The sequence below is a fragment of the Oryx dammah genome, unplaced genomic scaffold (genome assembly GCF_014754425.2).
Source record: "Oryx dammah isolate SB20612 unplaced genomic scaffold, SCBI_Odam_1.1 HiC_scaffold_5, whole genome shotgun sequence".
In the NCBI taxonomy this organism is placed as follows: domain Eukaryota; kingdom Metazoa; phylum Chordata; class Mammalia; order Artiodactyla; family Bovidae; genus Oryx; species Oryx dammah.
Genome location: NW_024070189.1, coordinates 25,924,143 through 25,942,949, shown reverse-complemented (window position 1 = coordinate 25,942,949; position 18,807 = coordinate 25,924,143).

Sequence of the window (18,807 nt, the reverse complement as noted above, 5' to 3'; positions counted from 1 at the left end):
CTCAGCAGTCTAGTTTTACAAAATCAAACTGTCTTCTTTCTACATCCTTGAACAAATGGAACTATCATGGCTTGTCAACTGAATTTCAGTAATCCTTGTGGTGGTGATGACATTTCAAGCAAAACTTTATGATTTTTGAAATGCAAGTCACATTCCTAAAGGAAAAGTTACAAATAAAGCATTTACAAGATATACTTAGCATACGAGACTAAGAAACGAAGATGTGTTCCAAGCATTTCAAATTTCAGCTTTATTTTCTAATGCACTAAATGACAAATTTGTTTTTATTCAGATAGGGGATAATCTATATTTTCATATATTCCTATTAAAGCCATTGTGTGATTTATTATTTATGCCAACAATGCAAGTTTCTGTAAACCATATAGCTGAGGAAAAGAACTTAATGTTTTTCACACAAAAGACTAAATGCCTCAGAAACCTTTTTTTGAATAATATTAAGAGTAAGAAAAAGTCTCAGGTCTTGCTTAAAATTCTAACTTGGAAATGGAGTTGCTTGTCTTGATGTTCTTTACTCTTGATTTGGACTGCTGCTGCTGCTAAGTAGCGTCAGTCATGTCTGACTCTGTGCGACCCCACCAGGCTCCCCTGTCCCTGGGATTCTCCAGGCAAGAACGCTGGAGTGGGTCGCCGTTTCCTTCTCCAATGCATGAAAATGAAAAGTGAAAGTGAAGTCGCTCAGTCATGTCCGATTCTTAGTGACCCCAAGGACTGCAGCCTACCAGGCTCCCTTTTGTTATTTTTCTTGACTCAATTAACTCAATTTTTCTTATTTTTATTAAGTTATTTTTCTTAACTCAATTAACTCAAATTCCTATATGAATGTGGCTATGTGTTCCAGTTCAAAGGAACATATCAGAAAATTGAGGGCTAATGATCAGTAGAGGAAGCTTAGAGCAGAGTTAGGAGTCTACATTATGCCTCCATCCTGGTGCTGGGCCTATTGTGTCTATCACTGGCTGATCTGCCATAATGAAAAATAATCATATTTGGTAATTTGTTTTTTCTTGGAAGCATTTCATGTTCTGATACACTCTTAATTTTCCCATAAGGGAACTGATTCAAACTCAGGTGTCAATATGATGGGCACAGGCTTTTATCACCCTTCCTGCCTTCAAAAATGTGCATAACAAATCTACACATATCTTTGCTATTGAATACCTCTGATAATGAGAGACTGAGTATTGCTGGGGCCTAGCAGTGATTGCCAAGAATGCTGGTAGATAATTTTCACTTTAATTAAGTATTCATTGTTCATTACTTAGCATAGTATGTTTCTTGTGTGAAAAATCTTGTCTCTAAGTGCAATTCTAAGACATATCAAGCAAATCAAAAGTTCCTTCCAAAGCGTGTGCTCTCTCTCTCTCTCCTCTCTCTCTCTCTCACCTCTCTCTCTCTCACACACACACATGCACAAACTTCTTGGTGTAGACTGGCTCAAGAATTTGGGAAATAACATCGATGGAATGACGTGTAAGAGATACTTCTGAGTGGAGAAATAAACGACATGCTTAGGGGTTTACGTATGCCTTAGATGACCCAACACAGGGAAAAAAAAAAAAAAACTGCATCAAAAACTTAGGTCTCAAGTTGTTTCTTTCCTAGGGAATAAATGCTAGGAATTTATTATCCTTCACATCTATTTTTTTGAAGGAAAAAAAAAAAAACACTCCTTAAAATTTCCTTTTAAGGTAGAATCTATATTTATAAAAAACTAAAGTCAGATCTCAGCTTTGCCACAATTGAACAGATATTAAAGCTAAACTACTCCATGATTTACCACAAAATACTTAATTCTACTTAGTTTGATGGTACTTTGTTCTAACTCAGCTATTAAAGTAGAAACTTTATAAACTTGAAGTCCAAATGCATTTCAAAGTGCATATTTTTTTCTTTTTCACAATTTTATTAAATAATCTTCTTTACTCTCCTAGGTAGACTTTAGAACAATTTTATCTACTTTTTTTTTTTAGGATATTATTTTTTTTGAAGGATAATTGCTTTACAGAATTTTGTTGCTTTCTGTCAAACCTCAACATGAATCAGCCATAGGTATACATATCAGTTCAGTTCAGTCGCTCAGTCGTGTCCGACTCTTTGTGACCCCATGAATTGCAGCACGCCAGGCCTTCCTGTCCATCACCAACTCCCGGAGTTCATTCAGACTCAGCGTCCATCGAGTCAGTGATGCCATCCAGCCATCTCATCCTCTGTCGTCCCCTTCTCCTCCTGCCCCCAATCCCTCCCAGCATCAGAGTTTTTTCCAATGAGTCAACTCTTCGCATGAGGTGGCCAAAGTACTGGAGTTTCAGCTATACATATATCCCTTCCCTTTTGAAGCTTCCTTCCATCTCTCTCCACATTCCACCCCTCTAGGTTGATACAGAGCCCCTGTCTGAGTTTCCGGAGCCATACAGCAAATTCCCATTGGCTACCTGTTTTACATATGGTAATGTAAGTTTCCATGTTACTCTTTCCATACATCTCACCCTCTCCTCCCCTCTCCCCATGTCCATAACTCTATTCTCTATGTCTGTTTCTCCGCTGCTGCCCTGTAAATAAATTCTCCAGTACCATTTTTCTAGATTCCATATAGATGAGTTAGAATATGATATTTATCTTTCCCTTTCTGACTTACTTCACTCTATATAATAGGTTCTAGGTTCATCCACCTCATTAGGACTGACTCAAAGGCATTCCTTTTTATGGCTGAGTAATATTCCATTGAGTATATGTACCACAACTTCTTTATCCATTCATCTGTCAGTGCAGGTTGCTTCCATGTTCTAGCTATTGTAAATAGTGCTGCAATGAACAATGGGATACGTGTGTCTTTTTCAATTTTGGTTTCCTCAGGGTATATGTCTATGAATGGGATTGCTGGGTCATATGGTGGTTTTATTCCTAGTTTTTTAAGGAATCTCCATACCATCTTCCATAGTGGCTATATCAATTTACATTCCCACCAACAATGCAAGAGCATTCCCTTTTCTCCACACCCCTTCCAACATTTATTGTTTGTGGACTTTTTGATGATGGCCATTCTGACCAGAGTGAGGTGATATCTCATTGCAGTTTTGATTTGCATTTCTCTAATAACGAGTGATGTTGAGCATCTTTTCTTGTGTTTGTTAGCCATCTGTCTACCTTTTTTGGAGAAATGTCTTTTTAGATCTTTTTCCCACTTTTTGATTGGGTTGTTTGTTTTTCTGTTACTGAGCTATATGAGCTGCTTGTATATTTTGGAAATTAATCCTCTGTCAGTTGTTTCATTTGCTATTGTTTTCTCCCATTCTGAGGGTTGTCTTTTCACCTTGCTTATAGTTTCCTTTGCTGTGCAAAAGATTTTAAGTTTAATCAGGTCCCAATTGTTTACTTTTGTTTTTATTTCTATTACTTTAGGAGGTGTATCTTGTTTTTTATCCATTCTTCCAGTCTGTGTCTTTTGGTTAGAGCATTTAATCCATTTACATTTAAAGTAATTGTTGATATGTATATATCCCTATTGCCATTTTTTAAAATTGTTTGGCATTGATTTTGTAGATCTTTTCCTTCTCTTGTATTTCTTGACTATATAAGTCCCTTTAACATTTGTTGTAACGCTGGTTTGGTGGTACTGAATTCTCTTAACTTTTGCTTGTCTGAAAAGCTTTTTATTTCTCCACCAACTGTGAATGAGATTCTTGCCAGGTACAGTAATCTTGGTTTTCCCTTTCTTAGATTTTTCCCTTTCAGTATTTTAAATATATCCTGCCATTCCCTTCTGGCCTGTCGAGTTTCTGATGAAAGATCAGCTTTTAAACGTATGGGTTTCCCTTGTGTGTTACTTGTTGCTTTTCCCTTGCTGCTTTTAATATTCTTTCTTTGTGTTTAGTCTTTGTTAGTTTGATTAGTATGTGTCTTGGTGTGTTTCTCCTTTTGTTTATCCTGTATTGAACTCTTTGTGCCTCTTGGACTTGAATGACTATTTTCTTTTCCTTGTTGGGGACATTTTCAACTATAAACTCTTCAAAAATTTTCTCATACCCTTTCTTTTTCTCTTCTTCTTCTGGGAACCGTATAATTCAAATGTTGGTGCATTTGATATTGTCCCAGAGGTCTCTGAGACTATCCTCAGCTCTTTTCATTCTTTTTACTTTATTCTGCTCTTCAGAAATTATTTCCACCATTTTATCTTCAGCTCAATGATTCATTCTTCTGCTTCAGATATTCTGCTTTTGATTCCTTCCAGACTATTTTTAATTTCAGTAATTGTGTTGTTTGCTTCTGTATGCTTATTTGTTAATTATCTAGGTCTTTGTTAATTGATTCTTGCATTTTCTCCATTTTGTTTTCAAGATTTTTGACCATCTTTACTATCATTATTCTGAATTCTTTTTCAGGTAATTTGCCTATTTCCTCTTCATTTATTTGGACTTCTGTGTTTCTAATTTGTTCCCTCATTTGTGTGGTATTTCTCTGTCTTTTCATTATTATTATTATTTTTTAACTTATTGTGTTTGAGGTCACCTTTTCCCGGTTTTCAAGGTTGAATTCTTTCTTCCTCTTGGTTTCCTATTGCCATTTTCTTAAGGTTTCCTAAGGTTGGTCCAGTGGTTTTGTAAGCTTTGTGTAGGGTGAGATTTGTGCTGAGTTTTTTGTTTGTTTTTCCTCTGATGGGAAAGGCTGAGTGAGGTGGTAATCCTGTCTGCTGATGATTGGGTTTGTATTTTTGTTTTGTTTGTTGTTTAGATGAGGCCTCCTGCACAGGGTGCTACTGGTGGTTGGGTGATGCCGGGTCTTATATTCAAGTGGTTTCCTTTGTGTGAGTTCTCACTACTTGATACTCCCTAGGGTTGGTTCTCTGGTAGTCTAGAGTCTTGGAGTCAATGCTCCCACTCCAAAGGCTCAGGGCCTGATCTCTGGTCAGGAATGAAGATTCCACAAGTGGCTTGTTATGGTATTAAGTGAGATTAAAACAATTACCCAAAAATGGGAAACCAAAGATGAACCCCCAGACAAATGGCAGTTACAAAATCAGGCAAATAATAATTAAAATAATGGAATATACACATACACATATACTCCCATAAGCAAAGTCAAAACATTCCAACTAAAATACAGTAGATTGATCTGCCAAATAAAGGAAATAAAAAATTATATTTAGCAGTTAAGAACAAAACTAACTAGAGCACAAACTGGAAAACTAAAGCAAGGTGCCAACTGGGGAATAAAGCAATGAAAATGAAACTAACAAATACATTGAGAAGAAAGGAAAGAAAGAAAAGAAAGAATAGATATGCAAAGTTAAATAGAGGTAGATAAAGAAAATTTATATACAGTAGAGATTAACTGCAAAGGGAAAAGAAAAGTAGGAAAAGCAAACAAAGGAACAAATGTACAAAAAATAATAGGTTTAAAAAACTAAAAATTAAAAAAAGAGAAAAGAAAAAAAAAAAAAAAAGAAAGCTCCACAGAACTGCAAAAGCCCAATATAGAGTCAGAGGTTTATAATAACAATAAAAAATGTGACTGAGGAAAAGAAAAAAAGCTCAAAATCTTAATTTGATTTCATAGTGCCAATAAAATCGACAACTACAACAGAGGGGGAAAAAAAGAAAAAAAAATCCAAAGGAATCTACAGAACAAGTCAAAACATAAGAATAATAAATGTTTTTCTTGAGTCACTGCTGTCAGAGTCCTTTCCCTCACTGGGAGTCACAGTCCTCCTCACCTCTCTAGGATGCCCTCTAACACTATACCAACCCCTGACCTGTTGTGGGGGCAGCTCAGATTCTAATCTGCTCCCACTCTTGTGTGTTCTTGCCTCCTGTGTCCACAGCTATCAGAACTAGTATGTTTTCTTTCGTGGGAGCTCTCAGTGACTTTTTATATATTCCACATAGAGTCTGCCTAGTTGATCGTATGGATTTAATCTGCAGCATGTACAGCTGGTGGGAAGGTTTTGGGTCTTCTTCCTTAGCCACACTGCCCCTGGGTTTCAACTGTTGTTTTATTTCCACCTCTGCGTGTGGGTCGTCCACTGGGGTTTGCTTTGAGGCTGAGCTGGAGGACTTGGGTTTGCCCCTGTGAGGGCCAGGTGTGGAGGTGGTGCAGTTGCTTGGGTTGCAGGGGGTTCTGGCAGCACTAGGTACTCAGGGGAGTTGGCAGCTAGGGAAGCAAGAAATATAGTGCTCTAGAAGGGTATGACAACCAATACTGGCCAATAAGCTGCAGTATTCTTGCCTGGAGAACACCCTCTGACAGAGAAGCCTGGTAGGCCACAGTCTACAGGGTTGCAAATAGTTGGATATGACCAAAGCGACCCTGTACGCATAATAGATACAAGACGTTTTGCCTGTGGTGGCTCTGCCACAGTGAGAGGTGAGCATGAAAGTGGCGCAACTGCTTGGCTTGTGGGGACCCTGGTGGCGCCAAGTGTGCAGGGACACAGACTGCCTCCACCGCAGGAGTTATGGTCCTATCAGAGTCTTTTATCAGGCCTCTTGTAGCTGGCGTTCAGAGGCCCCTTTGGCCAGTCTTTCTCCATAGCTCCATCCTTTCAGGCACTTAGAGGGCTCCCTTGCCAGGGTCCTTCTCTGTTGTTCTACATGTCAGGCACACAGAAGGGCCCCCCTGACTGGGGTCCTACTTATAAATTGTCACATCAGGCACTTAAAGGGGCACCCTGGGTGGGGTCCTACTCTATAGTTTCACGCATCAGTCTCTTAAAGGAGTATCCTGGGTGGGGTCCTACTCCGTAGTTCAGCATGTCAGAGGTTTGATGGGCCAGCCTCTCTATTGTTCAGCTGCCGATGCAAGTGTGTGGGGAGAGAGAGGCTATGGTGATGGCTCCAACCTTTACACATGACTCAGCAGTATCGTCTTGCTTCCTTGGCTGCCTGGCTTTCCTCCACAGGCTTTCCCACCACAATCTCCTCCCTCACATCCCCTCAATCAGCCTCTCCACAGTCAACAGCAGCCCTTGTCCTAGGATTGCTCCACAATCCCTAAACTCCAGCTCCCAGCCACTGCGCCTTCTAGGTGACCCTTGTCCCTGTCTGGGGTATGGATGGTTGCCACAAGGACTGCCTGATTCTCAATTCAATTTAGGCTGCCACAGATGAGCTATTTCACTCTCAGCCTTAAATGTTTCTCCTCTGACTCAGACAGTTGCCCTGATGGGGGGATCAGACCCCTGCTTCAGTTCCCCCACCCACCAAGGGCAGGTCCAGGCCTACTAACACTCCTGTTTTTCTCCCTAGTTCCTTCATCCTACCGAGTTTTGGTTGGTTCTGTACATTCTTTTCCACTGGTCAGGTACTCCTGTCTATTCTCAGCTGGTGTTCTCATGCACTTCTGTGTCTGCAGGTGTATTCCTGATGTATCCATGGAGAGAGATGTACTCCACGTCCACCTACTCCTCCACCATCTTGTTCTCCATATTTTATTTTTAATAAACAATACATGAATGCATATCTTGTAAAATCTTAGTATCAATACAGCTGAAGTGTCCTATGACCATCTACCCCTAAATACAGTCCCCCTCTCCATATTAAATTTAGATTTAAAAAATTTAACAATAAACCAGAAAGCATGGTGGTAAGTTTGAGGAAAAAAATATGCTTTGTGCAACTAGGCAAGTGTGAATTCAAAGCCTGTTTTTATATCTCTAAGCTATGTTTTCTAGGGCAAATATCTTGGGTTGTCTGAGTTTCAATGCCCTTAAGTATAAAATGCAGGGTAGGTACGGATTTTTAGAGACAATGTGTTAGCTGTCTGCTATGTACTAGGTGCTAAATAAATTGCTAAATAAGACACCACAAACAAAAAAGTATTAAAAATTTAAAGACAGTGAAAAATCAGATTCTAAACTGAAGGCAAAGAAACACAAGCTTAGTAAGATTATTTAGACATTGTCAACCAAGAAACTAAAGATGAATTTTCCTGATGCCATATCTATAGAATAAATTCCAAAGGTGGTAGATCAAATACCTCAAAGATATATGTGTGCTCATTCTGACAAAGAACCTCTGGAGCAAAAGCCAGGAACAATGTGAATAAAACAAAACACTTTATACCCCAAATAAAGCGAAAGCCAAAGAAAACAAAATTTCACTTCCAATTCTCAAAGTGCAGACTTTAAGTCAGTACCAAAATAGAACTTCATGGGGTCGCGAAGAGTCGGACTCGACTGAGCAACTTCACTTTGACTTTTTACTTTCATGCACTGGAGAAGGAAATGGCAACCCACTCCAGTGTTCTTGCCTGGAGAATCCCAGGTACGGGGGAGCCTGTTGGGCTGCCGTCTATGGGGTCACACAGAGGCGGACACGACTGAAGTGACTTAGCAGCAGCAGTCTTAATCTATCATTTCAGGGGAAAAAAAAGGAATCAAACTATAAACTCTTAAACTATGAAAAAATTCAAAACTATATGGATTTAGTAAACTCAAGTCAACCCTATAGTGACTGCTATATTTTAAAAATATTTTTGCGAAAATAAATTTGGTAATAAAAACACATCATCCCAAATATGTTTAAAGGTAACACAAACCTCCCTGAATGTATGGTACTAAGAACACCGGGAGTTAGTGATGGACAGGGAGGCCTGGCGTGCTGCGATTCATGGGGTCGCAAAGAGTCGGACGTGACTGAGCGACTGAACTGAACTGAAGCTTATGGCTCAAGTGTCAAAATCATGAATGTATCTATGGCCCAGGTATGTATGATATCCTGTGAGAGCAGCATCTGAGAGATGGCATTTCTGACAGTACCAAACCTGTGAGCAGTCCTTCAACATTCGTAATATTAGGAACATTTTGAACCAACTGCTTCAACTTTGAAGCCTGTATGCTTGCAAATGTAGAGTGTATAAGCTTTAGAAACATTATTTATTCTGAAAGGAAGCTGGATAGGGGGGACTTGAAAGAGAAGAGGAATCATTTCAAAGTTTGTAAAAAAATCATTGATGAGAATAAAAGGATTTAGGTAGAGAATCCTTTGCCTTTCAAATGTAACATGATAGACTTTATAAAACCAAACTGAGAACTAGGCAAGCTTTCAATTCCAAAGGGAAGGAAGAAGACCAGAGGGTATGAGATGAATAAATGTTCTAAAGAGAAGAAAGAATAAACTTGGTGTTGGATGAATAAATGTTTGGCTCCTTTGAAAGAACTGGTTAATGTCTAAGAAAATAAAATGAAAGCGTAACAAGCTGGTAGAAAGTAGCTAGAATGAAAAGCTAGAATGTTTGTCATGACTCAAATATTATGTAGATATTTTAATATACCATCTAATTTTCATCCCATGTGTACAAGAATTATGACACATTCTCCTATTTTCCAGAATACATCTTAAATTAGAATGAAATTTAAAATATATTAAATGAGTAGCACAATCATTCTGTAAGGGGTTGTTCATATTATTGCAACACTAGCTCATCAGTTGAATTTCCATATTTTACATATTCCTTTACTATAACTAAGAATTAGAAAAAAATCAATTATGTCCTCATTTTCCTCTCAATTTAAGACTGAAATTTAATATTTAATGACAGGCATCATACCAAAATCTTATATAATCAGAAATAGAAAAGCTTCAAAATGTTTATCAGTGCAAATGTTAATTTGAACAAATATTGCAATGTGATTTATGAAATGTTATCAAAATAATTAAAAACATATGTGCTTCCAATGCAGAACTTAAAACCAATAGGAAAGTTTAACTTATTTTCTTCTTTTACTGATGGATTTTAGGAGTTTGGTAAAAATAGATTTTTTTCAATGTTATGCTAATATATTTACGAGTCTATTTTAAATCAAAAAGATAAAAAGTATGGAAAACATTTATAAAAGGGGAACTAGGAAGCTTATTAAATATTTATGGAGGTCTTATAATAATAGATATTTATTTTAAAGTTTAGCTAAATATGATGCCATCCTCTATTTTTATCAGTCCTTTGTTTATATTGGATAAGAACCTATATATAGACAGACTTCTTTATCTAGGTATTTCCCACATGTTCCCAATATTTTAAAAAGTCTCCTTTTCCCCATTAAATTGATTTTAATTATTATATAATTGCCAGAGTATTTTAAAAACTTTTATCAAACCAACAAGGTTTGGCTAGGAAACACTGCATTGACTGAGATTTATAGGATATTGATATTTCCTGGCACTCTTCAAAGAACATATTGAAATTCCTCCAAGCCCTCAAATAACACATCATCCAGGCTATTAGCAGATTTTTTTTTTCAGTTTTGTTTGTATTTTCAGGAAACATTAGTAGCGGCATGATGTTTGGAAAAAGTGTGAGCCAAAGAATTGATGTGTTAGTTGGAAGTGCAAATAGAAACTTTTTTTGGTTGGTTATCCCCTATCTCAGCTTAGATTTTACTTACTGTCCCTGTTATTTATTTCTTATTTATTTTGGGGGCAGAAGCATTTCTATGCACTGCCTCCATGGCCAGAAGGAACAGCTGGCATTTGCTATTCTTGAAAGAGGTGCCAAAGATAGAAATACGTGGGTAACTGGCAGTGTAGAGGACTTTGAAATCTGTCTCAGCAGCTGTCACTGCGACGGGCACAGTACAAATACGCAAAACGTTGCTCTTTGCTGCCAAGGCCGTCTGTACTTTTGGCAGCGTATCCTCAACAGTTCTGAATGTTGTGTGGCTGCCTTCAAGGCAGTGGCACTGTGTGTGTTAATATGTAGAAAGATACTGGATCTTTCATTTCATGGCATGCTTGCCCAAGGGAAACAAAGGGAAGGCATTGCTATCTTTGTTTCACTGGCTTCATGAATATCCTTTAATGTGATTTGGTTTCATGGTCAAGTAAATTTTAAGAAATCTGCTGGTGGTTTTGAAAACTTTGTGGTCCTTAAGAAAACATAACTTGAAAAAGGGAAGCCAAATTCCTAGGTACAAGATCCACCAGGTGGCTCAGTTGTCTAAAGGTAATTTCACATTTATTGCTTCCTATCTACAAAATAACTTCAAAAATATATTTTGTGAACTTCAAAGATCATCAAGTGGGAGAATGTAAATGACTTAACTCTTACATTCTTTTTAAAGTACTTTTGCAATCTTTGCAACACATCTATGCTGTTGTTCAAGTCGCTAAGTCATATCCAACTCTTTGTGACCCCATGAACTGCAGCACACCAGGCTCCTCTGGCCTCCACTATCTCCCAGAGTTTGCTCACATTCATGTCCATTGAGCTGGTGATGCTATATGACCACCTCATCCTCTACTGCCCCCTTCTCTTTTTGCCTTCAATCTTTTCCAGCATTAGGATCTACAGATGATTAGTGTATATTCTGGCAAATAAGGTAAGGAAATAGGTAGATAAGAATAATTCCATTAGATAAGCAAAGATTAATTTTAAATGGATTAGGGGCAATTAGTTTACCCAAGTGGTAACTACTATAAATAAACATTTTACATGCCCTACCACTTTAAATAGAAGGTAACATTGTTTGGTCCAATGCAAGCTAAAACTCGTTAACATGTATCTGGGTGTGAAGCTAAACACAGAAAAAATCTTGACCCTGATGGGCTTTCCCCTACCCTCAATCTATTCTTGCCCCAATTTCCCTTTCCAGTGGCACCCTTCTCCAGAAAAACCATCTTCCTTTCTCTTGCCTCACATTCATTTCAACTTCCTGCCTCCTGGCCTGTGTTTTCCCTCACATGTAACTCTTTTCTCTTTCCCCATATACACCTAACAATTGAGAGACCCTTTTGCTATACCCTACCTAAATGCCAGTAGCTGGTGGAAGCCTACTCGATGCTCTAATATACATTTATTGAGCCTTTAGTCTTGAATAGGAAACATTTAAATTGCATTATGTGAGGTATTAAGAGATATTTATAGTAAACAGGAATGACACAGCCTTGACTTTAAATAGCACATTGATTAGGGAAGCAGACAGTGAGAGAGTTTGGGTGACAAGATATCTACAACTGTGACCGGAGTTCAACAACGGTGACAATAAAAGAAAAAAAAAAAAGCAGGACTGGACCAAAGCAGAAACTGAATGGCAATACTCTCAAGGTCTCAGCCACCCCAGTAGGGGCTCTGGAGGAGGTGTGCCAGTGTAAACTCATGTTGGCTGCGCCTTCATACCACTGCCTCACCCACACATCTCAGCATTCAGCCAGCTCAGTCTCTGCAATGGAGGCAGGTACTGAGGAGCTCACAGAAATCCTTGACTAATGAAATGTTATTGTATATTTTTGACAGCAAGGTAGTAGAGTGACATATCACAAGATCTTCTGACTTAATACACACACACATATATATATGTAAAATACAACTAAGTGCTATTAAAGCACTTATATCTTAGTTTATTGGCAACATTGTTTTTTCTTCTGATATAACATTATTTGTCACAATTTGTTCAGCCCTGTTTGCGATCCCATGGACTGCCGCATGCCAGGCTTCCCTGTCCTTCACTATTTCCTGTAGTTTGCTCAAACTCATGTCCATTGAGTCGATTCCATTCAATCATCTCATCCTCTGTTGTCCCCTTCACACTTTACAATATTTTTAAATGGAATTTATTTTTAGAGCGTTCTCCTTTTATACCAAAATTGAGTGCAAAGTACAATGTTCCCATATATCCCTTCCTGCCTGTTTCCACCCTTCTCTCTCTCTCTCTCTCTCTCTCACACACACACACACACCTCTCTATCAACATCCGGCACCAATGTGGTACATTTGTTCCAATATTGTTACATTCACACATCATCACCCAGAGTCCATAGTCTATATTAAGGTTCACTTGTGCTGTATAATACCTTACTATGGGTTTGAATACATTTAAAATAAAAAAAATTATATGTACCTACTACTATAGTATCACACCAAACTGTTCCACTGCTCTAAAAATCTTCAGTTCAGTCGCTCAGTCGTGTCTGACTCTTTGGGACCCCAATAACTGCAGCACACCTGGCCTCCTGTCCATCACCAACTAGCAAAGATTGTGCAGACTCATGCCCATCAAGTCAGTGACGCCGTCCAGCCATCTCATCCTCCGTCGTCCCCTTCTCCTCCCACCTTCAATCTTTCCCAGCATCAGGGTCTTTTCCAATGAGTCAGTTCTTCGCGTCAGGTGGTCCAAGTAGTGGAGTTTCAGCCTTAGCATCAGTCCTTCCACTGAACAGTCAGGACTGATTTCCTTTAGGACGGACTAGTTGGATCTCGGTGCAATCCAAGGGACTCTCAAGAGTCCTCTCCAAAAATCTCCTAAAAATCTTCGGCTTCACTGATCCATTCCTTCCTTTCCTCTAATCTTTGGCAATCATTGTTCTTGACTGTATCCATAGTTTAGCCTTTTCTAGAATGTCATACAACTGGAATCATAAAATACATAGGTTTTTCAGGTTTTCTTTCACTTAATGTGTATTTAGAATTCCTTGTTGTCTTTTTGTGCCTTGCTAATTCATTTTATTTTAGCACTGAATAACATCCCATTGTCTGCATATGCCAAACTTTATTTAATCACTCCATTGTTAATGGAAATCTTGGCTGTTTCTGTTTTGGAAATAATAAAACTGCTATACTATACATTCCATGCGCACAACCCATTTCGAGATTTATTTTTAACTTTTACTACTTTTTTCTTTAAAGTTATCATTTGTTTAGAAGTTGACAAATATTTTGAAGAAAAATTGCACTCCTCTTTGGTCTTTTAATTCCACACATTATTTAATACAGCATGGATGTATGGATGTTTTTATATGTTTTAATTCATTAAGTTTATTAATGTTTTATATATTTTTAGATAATTCAAAGACTATAGAAAGCTCTGTCTCTGACATGCTCCTTTTCCTGATTAACATGTCCTTTTAATCAATACCATAGTTCTATCATTTTATCTTAAGATATTGCTATATTTTGTAGTCCACATATAGTTAGATTTATCCGAGCATTTACCACTTTTTTACTTGCGATATTTTTCTCGTACAGCAGAACTTCCTTTTATATTACTTTCCAACTCCTTGCAAAGCACACTTTTGAAGTTGTTAAATGAGATTCATTGCTGTTAAAATTTTCTATATTCTGGGATTACTTAAATGATTTCTATTTCACTCAAAAATGGTTAAAGATTTTTTTGAAAATTTTTTCAGTGGACATTTAGTCTTGGCATTTTGAAAATTTATTCTACTATCATCTTATTTCTGTTTTTGCTCTTGTGAACAACTAACTCTTAATAGATTTATCATTTGCCTCTAGCCAATTTTAACATCTTTTCTTTGTCTTTGGTGGCTAGTTTAAAAATCACATATAAATGTGAACATGTATTTTTACTGATTCGTTTTGCATTCATTGTATTTGCTGATTTTGAGTGCATGTCTCTCAACAGAAAATGTTAAGACATTACTTCTAAAATATTTGCTTTGCCTCATTTGTTGTATCTCATTTATCTTCTAAGTTTTGTAATTCCTCTATCTTTGGACAGTGGTTTTGGACATGTATTCTAGATAATTTCTTCAGTTCTTACAGTAGTTCATTAATTTTCTCATAAAATATAAATAAAATATATTCAGAATTTCTAATTTAAACAATCATATACATGTTTTCAAATAAGTGATTGATTTCATAATTTTAAAACTTTTTTATCCTGATCACATTTTCTAATTATTTTAAAATACTGGTAAATTTACTTTGCACTGTGTATCCCAGACTTTCAATTCTTACTAATGGTTGGATGGCATCACTGACTCAATGGACATGCATTTGATGCTGGACAGGGAAGCCTGGCATGCTGCAGTCCATGGGGTCCCAAAGAGTTGGACACTCCTGAGTGACTGAACAACAACAAATGGGAAAGACTGTGAATGGACTTTGTTGATGACCAGAGCTCAATATGTGCTTGACTGTCATGGGAAAGGGCCTTATGGTAAGCATGACATTTGGGTAACTCCTGAAATATTTCCTGAAATCTATGAGTAATAAACATATTTTTGATTATTTAATAACTCCAACATACTTCACTATGTATTATGAATTATACATAAGTTCAGCTGACCCTTAGTATCTCTGGGGGATTGGTTCCAATATTTCCTGCTGCTGCTACTGTTAAGTCACTTCAGTCGTGTCCGACTCTGTGCGACCCCATAGACGGCAGCCCACCAGGCTCCCCCATTCCTGGGATTCTCCAGGCAAGAACACTGGAGTGGGTTGCCATTTCCTCCCCCAATGCATGAAAGTGAAAAGTGAAAGTGAAGTCGCTCAGTCGTGTCTGACTCTTAGCTACCCCATGGACTGCAGCCCACCAGGCTCCTCCATCCATGGGATTTTCCAAGCAAGAGTACTGGAGTGGGGTGCCATTTCCTTCTCCAGGGCTCCAATATTTCCAATGGATAGCAAAATCCACAGATGCTCAAGTTCCTTATATAAAATGATATAGTACAGTTGGTCCTTGCTATCGCTGTGCTGTACACCTGCCACTAGGGAGGGTCAACTGTATGTATCTATAAACAAACTCTGTTCCAGGAACTCACATGCTAGAAAAAAACAGTAAGCTACATATGTTAACAATTATGACACTAACACTGATACATACTAAACTTACTAATTTTATATAAGCAGAAGATAGGTTTTACTTCTGTTACTTGAAATTGAGAAAGATTCTGCAGAAAGATTCAAAGATGAGATGTCAACTGACTAGAACTTTAAACCATGAAATGTAAAAGGTGGATAGAATCTCATGATACAGAGATACAGGACAAGGCATTTATGATTGAAAACCATAGATAACTGACAGGAAAGAAAATAGAAAACATAGAATGGATCTGGGTAACAATGGGCAGTAATTTTGTGTTTTAATTTTTTTTAGTTCTTAAAAAGTTTTTTTTTTTCCTTGTTCCTTTATCACTGGAGGATGACTGCTTCACAATATTGTGTTGGCTTCTGTCATACAACAATGTATACATATATCTCCTCCACAAGTATACATGTCTCCTCCCTCCTGAACCTTCTCCCCACTCCCTCCCACCCCACCCCACCCCTGTAGGTTGTCACAGAGCATCGGTTACCTACCTGTGCCCACAGCAGCTTGGCACTGGCTATCTACGCTACATAAGGTAACGTATACAGGTCAAAGCTACTCTCTCAGTTTGGTCCACCTTCTCCTTCCCCTGCTGGGTCCAAAGTCTGTTCTCTACGTCTGTGTCTTTGAGTTTCCATTCCAAGGAGGTAGTACACTTAGAAACATGGATTAAAAAAAAGAAGAAAAGAGTAGAGAGCTGGATGTGAATGAGGAGCTGTGTTAAAAGTTCACTTTGGAACCTGTTAAAATATGTGCTGGCAAGATATCCTGGTAGAATGGCATATAAGGTAGGTTGAAATGTGAAGCTCAATTGTTAGAAATATATCAGAACTTTATGGAAGTTATTCTCAGCAGAAGTGACTATTGAAGTCATTTAGGATTTTGTATTTTAAAACTACTTCCCTAAGTTATGACCAACCTAGATAGCATATTGAAAAGTAGAGACATTACTTTGCCAACAAAGGGCCGTCTAGTCAAGGCTATGGTTTTTCCAGTGGTCATGTATGGACTGTGAAGAAAGCTGAGGGCCAAAGATTTGATGCTTTTGAACTGTGGTGTTGGAGAAGACTCTTGAGAGTCCCTTGGACTGCAAGGAGATCCAACCAGTCCATTCTGAAGGAGATCAGCCCTGGGATTTCTTTGGAGGGAATGATGCTGAAGCTGAAACTCCAGTACTTTGGCCACCTCATGCGAAGAGTTGACTCATTGGAAAAGACTCTGATGCTGGGAGGGATTGGGGGCAGGAGGAGAAGGGGACGACAGAGGATGAGATGGCTGGATGGCATCACTGACCCGATGGACGTGAGCCTGAGTGAACTCCGGGAGTTGGTGATGGACAGGGAGGCCTGGCGTACTGCAATTCATGGGGTCACAAAGAGTCGGACATGACTGAGCGACTGAACTGAACCGAACCTTCAAAGTTCTCTAGGACTTTCATTTTCTAGACTTATGACACATCGGGGGAAAAAACTGAAGTATATTAAATTCTGTAGGCAATTTTTATGTGTTTTAATAGAAATTAGGGTCTTTCCTAATTAAGACTATTGTTTAAATTCTTCTGTTCATTTTTTAACTTTAGAGATGTTATCATCTTTATGCTACCAATATAACAATAAATAGTCGCTCTAAAGCATATTATTAAAAACAAATTATGTCTTCAAATTAGGAAAGACATAGCTTTCTTTTGAGAATATAATTTGTTTTTAACTGAGCAATTTTCTTTTTTGCATACATGTAATTTGTGTTCACTTTTGTACTTCTGTACTAGACTTCAGTTAAAATTTTACTCACAATAAGGCTCATCATTGTATTTAAGTTACTTATTTAATCCAAATTGAAGTGTGTGCCCGAGAAGCCCTTTCCAAATAATGGGAACATGTCTTTAGTTTAACCTAGATCAAGTGCTTGTATTTTAAAACTCATGTGAATAGGCCTTCATAGCAATTACCTGCAATCTGCCCCTGAGCTTTTGACATTAAACAATTAAGCTCTATTTCTTGACTTTCAATTAGTGTATTCACTATCCCACTCCATATTTGATAAGCTGATTAATGAATCACCAGAGCAATTTCAATCTTGTCAAAATAACAAAGAATTCACACTATTTGTTCTTACTAACTACATTTAAAATCTTAATTCAGGCTCCGAGGCAGAACTTAACCTTGGGGTTTCTAAAGAAAGATGCGGAGTGGGAGAGAGAAGGGTAGGTGCTTCCAGAAAAGTTCTAGAGGTCATGATGAAGGAGAAGTAGGTGTGGGCAGACCCAAAGAGCTCGCGGTATTGTATGTAATTCTTTTTTAGCTTCATGGTTAAATTATACAATAACTTTTGACTGTTGAAATGCTATAAAAATATTTGGGTCAGAAATGTTTCATTCCATTTTTCCAAATGCAAAGAACTCTTTTAATGATTTTGTTTGGACATCAGATGCTACATTCCTCTAGGAACCAATTATTCTGCCTGAAACATTTGTTTGCTGCCATGTAGACATGGGTTAGGTGACAGAAATCAGACTTTCAAAAGATTAGCAGAGGCAGAGGAAAAAAAAAAAAAAACACTTTAAAGAGCCTTAGGGGCAAACATAGCAACAACCCACATGGAAAAATTGAACCAATGATGAAAAATGCCTCTTTTGATATTTTACAGAGGCAAATAAAATGTGGAAATAACGTTGCTCAAAATAAAATTTCTTTTGTAGTTGTATGAAACGACTTCTATATAGGATTACATAATGTGTGAGGTGAAAAGTGAAAAAGAATCTATAGCAAATGTTTTACCATGGAGTGAGATTTTCTGATATCACATATGATAGGATACAGTGCCACTATTTTGGGGACAAATGAAGTTTTTAGACCATAAACATCAGAAAGTCATAATGAATGTAAAAGATGATTTTATAGAATTCTAAAGTTACTATGGGCTAGTGCCTTTCTTTGGGCCTTGGATTCACAGGAAGATCAATCTTCTATAGCTCACTATAATGTCACTATAGTCACTAGCCAATCTTTCTCCTCCTCTTCAAATATTTTGAGGTAAACTTCCAGGTCTCAAGTGTTACTGTTAGTTGCTCAGTCATTTCTGACACTCTGTGACCCCATGACTTTAGTCCACCAGGCTCCTCTGTCCATGGAATTCTCCAGGAAAGAATATTGGAATGGGTTGCCATGCCCTTCTCCAGGGGATCTTCCCGATTCATGGATCAAAAACCTGGGTCTCCCACATTGCAGCCAGATTCTTTACCATCTGAG